This window comes from Elephantulus edwardii, unplaced genomic scaffold (assembly GCF_000299155.1).
Source record: "Elephantulus edwardii isolate Elephantulus edwardi_28Jun2011 unplaced genomic scaffold, EleEdw1.0 scaffold00193, whole genome shotgun sequence".
Taxonomy (NCBI): domain Eukaryota; kingdom Metazoa; phylum Chordata; class Mammalia; order Macroscelidea; family Macroscelididae; genus Elephantulus; species Elephantulus edwardii.
Genome location: NW_006399943.1, coordinates 726,601 through 734,131, shown reverse-complemented (window position 1 = coordinate 734,131; position 7,531 = coordinate 726,601).

The window sequence follows — 7,531 nt, the reverse complement described above, 5'->3', positions numbered from 1 at the left end:
CCGGGGCTCCCGCCCGCCGCCCCCCTGTAATTGCTGTGTGTCTTGCTTTTCAGAGATCTCTCTGTAGTTTGTGGACTTGCAGGATGACTTAGACCATTGTAAGTAACAGTTGGGGCGCACCTGCCCCCCGGGGGCCCGCTCGCACAAGTTGGGGTGCATAGGCTGTGGGGGCGGTGTACCCTCTTTGTGGAGTCCAGCACAGCGGGACTCTCAACTGCCACATCCCAAGTGGGGGTCCCTCATCCCTGGGGATGAGAATGGGGAGCCTCCCCACCCCAGGGGGAGAGCCCTGGGTGTAATTAGGAAACTTTTGACTTCTTGCTACTTTCTTTTTCCTCCCCCTCCTCCTCCTCCAGCTGCCCCCGAGGGGCGGGATGGAGAAGCCCAGTCCCACATCCTGAAAGAGGGGGTGCATCTCTGGGGTGCACCCTGGGGTGCTGCTGGCGCAGGCCTGGCCCTCTCCCCTCTCCCCAGGCCCCACGTGGCCCGTCACACACTTCTCCGGTGTCCTGGCCAGCAGTCCAGCCCCGGCTCTGGTCCCCAGCAACTGGTTGGCGCTCACATTAGCGAGCGGGGTTTCTTTCCTCTGCACCCCCTCTGCCCCCGCATTTCTTCTGGGTCACTTTTACGGCTGATGTCATCCTGGAAATGCAAGTTCCCCTTTATAGTGAGCTAGTGTTTCCTTTCCATGCAAACATTTCTTGAGCACGTCCTGGTGGGGCAGGCCCTGTGCTGGAGCTGGACCCACAGAGTTGGACAGCCCGGGTAGAGGTGGATGGGAGAACTGGCCGCCCTCAGGTAGCTCCCCGCTGGCAGGTGGCCGTGTAACTAGACTGTCACCAAACCCTGGGGCTTCCCATGGGCCAGGTGCAGACTTCCTTCTTCCTGCTCCCTGTCCACAGTTTCCTCAGAGTAAGAAAGCAATGGAAACCAAGCCCCCTGTGGTCCAGGCTGCTTTGACTCACCCTGCAATGGTTAGTGTTGAACACTCACTAGGCCGACTCCTTGTCCCGTGGTCTTTTAGAGGGAACGCTTTGTTAGACCTGGAGTGACATTGAAGAGGCCTTGGTGTTGGTCTCAACCCGTGGCTGTCAAGTCGGAACTTACTCATGGCCAACCCTCCAGCGGGTTTCCAGAGGCTAGAAAATTCCTCAGGAGGAGATTGCCCGTCTTTCTCCAGTGTAGACGCTGGTGGGTTCGAACCGCCCGGGCAGGATCACCTTTCGGTTACAGCCTCACTGCTTAGGGCCTGCACCACCAGGGTTTCCCAGTGTGCTCGGGAGGTGCTGACAGGTCTGTGTCTGCTCAGCTGTTTCTACCTTTATGTACCGTCACAGCCGCGCCGTGGTCAGAGGCCCTGCAGGCCGTTCACATCCACTAGCTGCTCCGTGGGAGAGAGATGGGCAGTCTCCTCCTGTGTGATTTACAGCTTCCACAGACCCTCTGGAGGATCAGCCCTGTGTCAGTTCTGACACGATGGCAGTGAGTTTGAGTTTCGCGTGTTCCGTAAGGATTGTTCTGTGCTGGTGAGTCAGAAATGACTCACAGCTGACCCTCCAGCGGGTTGACAGCCTGGCTTGGTACCGCCAAGCACCAGAGCTCGTAAGATGCCCTGTCCCATTCACCTTCCGCTTTCTTCTTCTTTTTTTTTAATGTAGTACTTTGGATATGTTGTAAGGAGGGACTGGTCCTTGGAGAGGGATGCCATGCTTGGGAGGGTGGAGGGACAGCGCAGGAGGGAAAGACCCTCTATGAGGTGGATTGATTTGGTGACTGGGGTAATCGGGATGGGCGTGTCAGAGACAGTGTGATTGGCACAAGACAGAGCAGAGTTTAGGGCTGTTGTACATAGGGTCGCTATGAGCGACTCTATGGCACACAACAACAACAATTTCGTTTTAATTTTACTCTGATTTATTTACAAAGTTTGAATGCATTGTTTTTCACGAAAGATCCTTCCCATTTCCTTCACCCCACCCACCCATCGTATTGTGCAACTCTATGATTAACACCCTACCCCCCATCCTCACCCTTCTATTTCCACCCTTCCCCACCACTACCTTGGGTCCTCATACTCATGCTACAGTAATGGTTTTATACAGTATTTGTCCTTGTGGGACTGACTTAGTTCACTCAGCATAATGCTCTCCAGTCCCTCCCAAGTTAGGGAGTAATTTACAAAATGATTGCTCCTGCGTGCTGTGTAGTATTCCCCTGTATGAATGTACCACAACTTCTCAATCCATTCGTTTGTGGTTGGGCATCTAGGCTGCTTCCATGTTCTTGTGATGGTGAATAATGCTGCTCTGAACACTGGTGTGCAAGTTTCCGTTTGAGCCTCAGTTCTTATTTTCTTGGGGTATATTCCAAGCAGTGGAATAGCTGGGTCATATGGAATTTCTATGTTCAGCTTTTTGAGGAAGCGCCAAACTGCCTTCCAGAGTGTTTGTACCATTCTACAATCCCACCAACAATGTAAAAGAGTTCATATCACACCACATCCTCTCCAATATTTGTTAATTCCTATCCCTGTTAAACTTTGCCACTGCTACTGGAGTGAGATGGTATCTCATTGTGGTTTTGATTTGCATCTCTTATTGCCAGTGATTGGGAGCATTTTGTCTGTTGACCATTTGAATACCTTCCTCTGTGAAAATTCTTGCATGTCTTTTGCACGTTTGGTAATTGGGTTATCAGACTTTTTCTTGTGGAGGCCCAGGGATATTCTATACACTTTCGCTATGAGACTCCTGTCTGAGATGAGGTCTTCCTCTTTTTTGGTGCTCCTTCATTCAGGCAGGTAGAGCCTGATAAGGAACTGTACCTTCTTGATAACATGCCCAGTTCACGTGTGAGGAAACCTCACCATCTTTGCTTTCAGGGAGGATTCGTGCTGTACATTTCCCAACACATATCTGCTTCTGATAGTTAAGAACATGAGATCTGGAGTCGCTGGCCATGGGTGAAGTCCAGCACTGGACGAGTCACTACTGCTCTGAGCCTCTTCTATAACTGGTCGTAATACAGCCACACTTCAGAGATTGATCTGATTCTGCTCCAGACTACAACAGAGCTGTAAACAGAGCAGAGTTCACGGTGGTAAAGGAGGCCACACAGAAGCTTTGGTTTACGCGTGCATATGCTCCTTGGAGGCAAAGGTGGCAGAGCTTTGTCTTTCATACTTTGGACATCTAGGTAGGTGAGGCTGTTTCTTGCAAAGGAACATCATGCTTGGGAAGATGGAGGGTCAGTGAAAAAGAGGAAGACCTTCAACGAGACGACTGCAGCAGTGGGCTCACGTGTGTCAGAGATGGAGCGGACGCCAGAGGCCAGGGCAGGGCTCAGGTCGGCTGTTCGTAGGGTCACTCTGAGTCGCCCTCTACTACAGCATCTAACAGCAACAACAGCATGCATGTAAAATTACATTTATGCCTCAGTTCAGGGATGATGCGAGGTCACAGTAAAGAAGTATGAACGGTGAGAGTGACCGATACGTGACTCAGATGCAAAGCCGGCTTGTGCTGTTGGAGAAATGCTACCGCTAGACTTGCTGGATGCAGGGCTGCTAGAAACCTTTAACTTGTAAAAAGTGATAACGCTTTATTTTTTATTTGCAAATTCTGATAAAGCAAAGAGTGATAAGCTGTGGCCAGCCTCAACTGGCCCGCCTCAAAAAGCTTTTGTGAAGGTTAAATTAATAAAGAAAAGGTTTAGCACAAAGCCTTGTACAAAACCAACATGAGATAAGTATCACTTAAGTGTTCATTGTTATTAACATGATCATTTAGTGCACGCTGAAGGATCCCTTGGTCTTGGTTATTAAGAGCTTGGATGTAAACCAAAAGGTTGGTGGTTCGAACCCACCAGCCACTACATGGAAGCTAGACCTTACTTCCGTAAGGATTCGGGCAGATCTGTGGCCTAGTGGTTAAGGAGTTGCTCTGTCAACCCACGGGCAGGCAGTTCTAATCCGCTAGCTGTTCCATGGGAGAAAGATTGGTAGTCTCCTCCTGTGTGATTTACAGCTTTGAGAAACGCTCTGGGGGTCAGCCGTGAGTTAGTTCTGACTCGATAGCAGTGAGTTTGAGTTTTTCCATAAGGATTGTTGTTACGTACCGTTGAGTGAGAACTGACTCATAGCTGACCCTCCCGCAGGTTGGCAGCGCTGTCCCTTACCACCAAGGGTTGCAGCCTGGGGGACCCCCCAGGAAAGCTCCCCAGGGTTTCTCTGAGTTGGAATCATCTTCACCAGTGGCTTTGGTTTGGTGGTGTGGAGCCTGGTACAGTGGAGGCATCCTGTTGTCAGCTGACTGTCTCAGGCAGCTGCTGCACTTGGACATGAAGCTGTATAGCTTTCTCACTGATAAATACACGGCACTGCCCTCAGAGGTCTGATATTTGATAGCTGGCCTGGTAGGAAAAGCTGATTTCTGGCTGTATTGGTGACCCTATCACCACATGACTAATGTCTTCAGCTTATAGCATCATTTTCTTTCTGAATGTCCTTGGGGTGATGAGGCAATGCTTCTGCCTTGGGGGTCCCAGCTAGGATATTGGGAGAACCCCCTCAGCCTCACCTGTGCTATTTATAAAGACTCGAAACCCATCGCCTTTGGGTGGGAACCGACTCCTAGCTGACCCACCAGTGGGATTTTGGAAGGTTGGGAGCTGCACGGGAAGAGATTGCCCATCTTTCTCCCTCAGAACCCCAGGTGGATTTGAGTTGCCAGACAGGCACTGCCTTTGGGGTAGGGGTGCACCTGCCTGTGAACTACTCTAGCACAGCCCCTTGCCAGTGGGATTTAGGAAACATCAGCACAGTGATTGCTAACTGATAGGTCGGAGGTTCGAACCTACCAGCCCCTCTGTGGACAAAGGATGGGGGCAGTCTCCTCCTGTGAAGGTCCACAGCCTCGGAGACCAAGGGAGGGTCACCGCAAGCCAGCGTGGATCTGACAGCACTGGTTTCCGGTATCACAGTGGCCAGTGCCCACCCGCTGCTTATGAAGACCAGTGAGCTGGCTGCCTCGTAGAGAGGACAGCGTGGGGCCTTGGGGCCCGAGAGCCAGACTCCATGCGGGGATTTGGGCTGATCACATTCAGAGGGAGCCCTCCCCCCAGGTTGCCCTCTCTGTGTTCTGGTTCACGAGTTCACCTGGGAAGGGGCTGCCTTCCAGACTCTGCCTCACGGCTGCTGTGAGGCCTGAAGGAAAGGGTACGTGGGTGACGTTGCCCCATGCTAGTGCTGACGGGGTGCTCCATACGGCCAGCGTCTTCAGTCACCCCTGCCCCCTCACCACCAACACTGCTAGGCCGCTGGTGCTGATAATATGCAGCTGAAGACACACCAGTTAGTTTCAGCTTGGACAGTGACATGCAGTGATGCTAGTGACATCCTTGGGTGGCACTGTCACTCTCGCCCTCCTCCTCTGACTTGTCTGTCCCTCCACATCGACATGAACTCACTGCCCCAGTGCTTCCTGTCCTATCTCCCAGTGTGAGCTGCGGTCATTTTGATCCAAGAGGATACCTCCTCCGAGTTTGCATTGGCCGAGGCAGCGTCCCTTCCTGGTCAAGCTGTTGGGGTGGGGGAGGGGGGGAACTGCAGGATGCTTTTGGTTTAAGACCCAAGGATGATTTTAGGGTCACAGCTCCAGGCGTTCCAGCCAGAGTGACAGGCTTCTTCGTGAGACTCTAGATCTGAGTACGATGAGGTCCGTGAAGGAGCCCTGGTGGTGAAGGGGCTAAAGCCTAGCTGCTAACTGAGAGGTCAGTGGTTCAAACCCACCAGGTGCATCTCAGGGGAAGGAGGAAGCAGGCTGCTTCCATACAGATGACAGCCTGGGAGATGATGTGGCTCATGTACACACTGTCCGTACGAGTCGCTGTGGACTCTGTGGGTGTGGTTTTGTGAGATGGGCCAGGTGGGCTTGTCCAGTTTCTCATGTGATGGAACCGGCACATGGGCTCCTGAGCTTCTCCTTTTTTTGTGTGTGTGTGAGTGTACCGTCAAATCAGATCTGACTGGTACAGGAGGAGATTGTCCCTCCTTTTCCCGGCAGAGCATCTGGTGGATTCAAACCGTGAGCCACTGGGATTGTAGTTGCAGCTCCTTGCCACTAGGCCACCAGAGCTCCCCTCCTGAGCTTCTCCTGAGCGGCACAGCCTGGAAGTGGGAATCACTGATGGAGTTGGTGCTCCAGTTCTGGGCCTTCTCCCCCCAAGCCTTCCATCACACTGTACAGCACAGCCCGGCCCCTGGACACGCCAGCCCGGCTGTGGGGCAGCGGTCAGTGTGCTTGGACCAGGGTTTGTCCTCCTGGGCTGTCTGTCTAAATGTGGGGAGACCTCATGTCTCTTTGGGCAGGAATGTGCTCCACTTCTTGTCCCCCACGGAACGGCATGATCTGGGCATTCAATTAATGCGTCTTGTTGTTGGGGATAATGGATGAGGAAGCGGCGCTGATTTACTTTGTGATTCTTGATTCGATTTGGCTGACTGGAGGAAGCAGCCCTAACAAATGGGGCCAGCTTTCAGATCATTGCAGTCTTCGGATTCCGTCTGAGAGAACTGGCTGCGACCCTGCAGATCCCTTCTCGGGGCGCTGAGTGCCTCGCTTCCTGGGACGGTGTTGCAGACACAGAGGACAGAGCTGTTCCTGAGCGGCTTCCGACCGCGTTCGTGCAGAGCATGTTGTCGTTGTGTGCCACGGAGTCAGAACCCACTCGTCCCCGACCCCTCCAGCAGGTTTTCAGAGGCCGTAAGTCTCACGGGAGGAGATTGCCATCTTCTGTGGGGCTGCCGATGGCTTCTAACCACATACCTTTGGGTTAGCAGAGGCAACTCCTTACCATGAGGCCGCCTTGCCACTAGGTATGGTGGCCCTCAAAGGAGCCTGGTGGCCAGATGGCTAAAGCTCTTTACTGCTAACCAGAACGTCTTTGGTTCGAACCAGACGGCTGCTCTTTGGGAGGGAGATGAGGCTGCGTGTTTCCTTGCAGATACGCAGCCTTGGAAACCTGATGGGCCTAGCTGCTGTGTCCCGCAGGTGCACCGAGCATGGGAATGGACTTGATGGCAGTGGACTTGGGGCTTTGGTTAACGTACAGAAGACTGTGATTAAGCTCCTGACTGGTAACCAGCAGGTTGATGGTTCAAACCTACCAGCCACACTGCAGGAGAATGACGTGAATGGGAGGGGCTGGTTCCACAGGATAATGGCCTTGGAACCCCACGAGGCAGTTCTGCTCTGGCCTAGAGGGTCTCTGTGGGTCAGAGCATTTGATGGCAGTGAGTTTGATTCTCTGGCTGCAGTATAGAACCTCTGGTGGTGCAGTGGTTAAGCGCCCGACTCCTAGCTGACGGGTTGGTAGTTCAAACCCACCCACCACTCCTGGGGATAAGCTGTGGCCATCTGCTTCCGTAAAGGTCACATCCCTGAAACCCTGTGGGGCGTTTGCAATGTGTCAGAATTAACTCCGTGAGTGTTTGGGTTGGAGGGACTGAGAGCTGTTATCGTTGGTGAGGTTT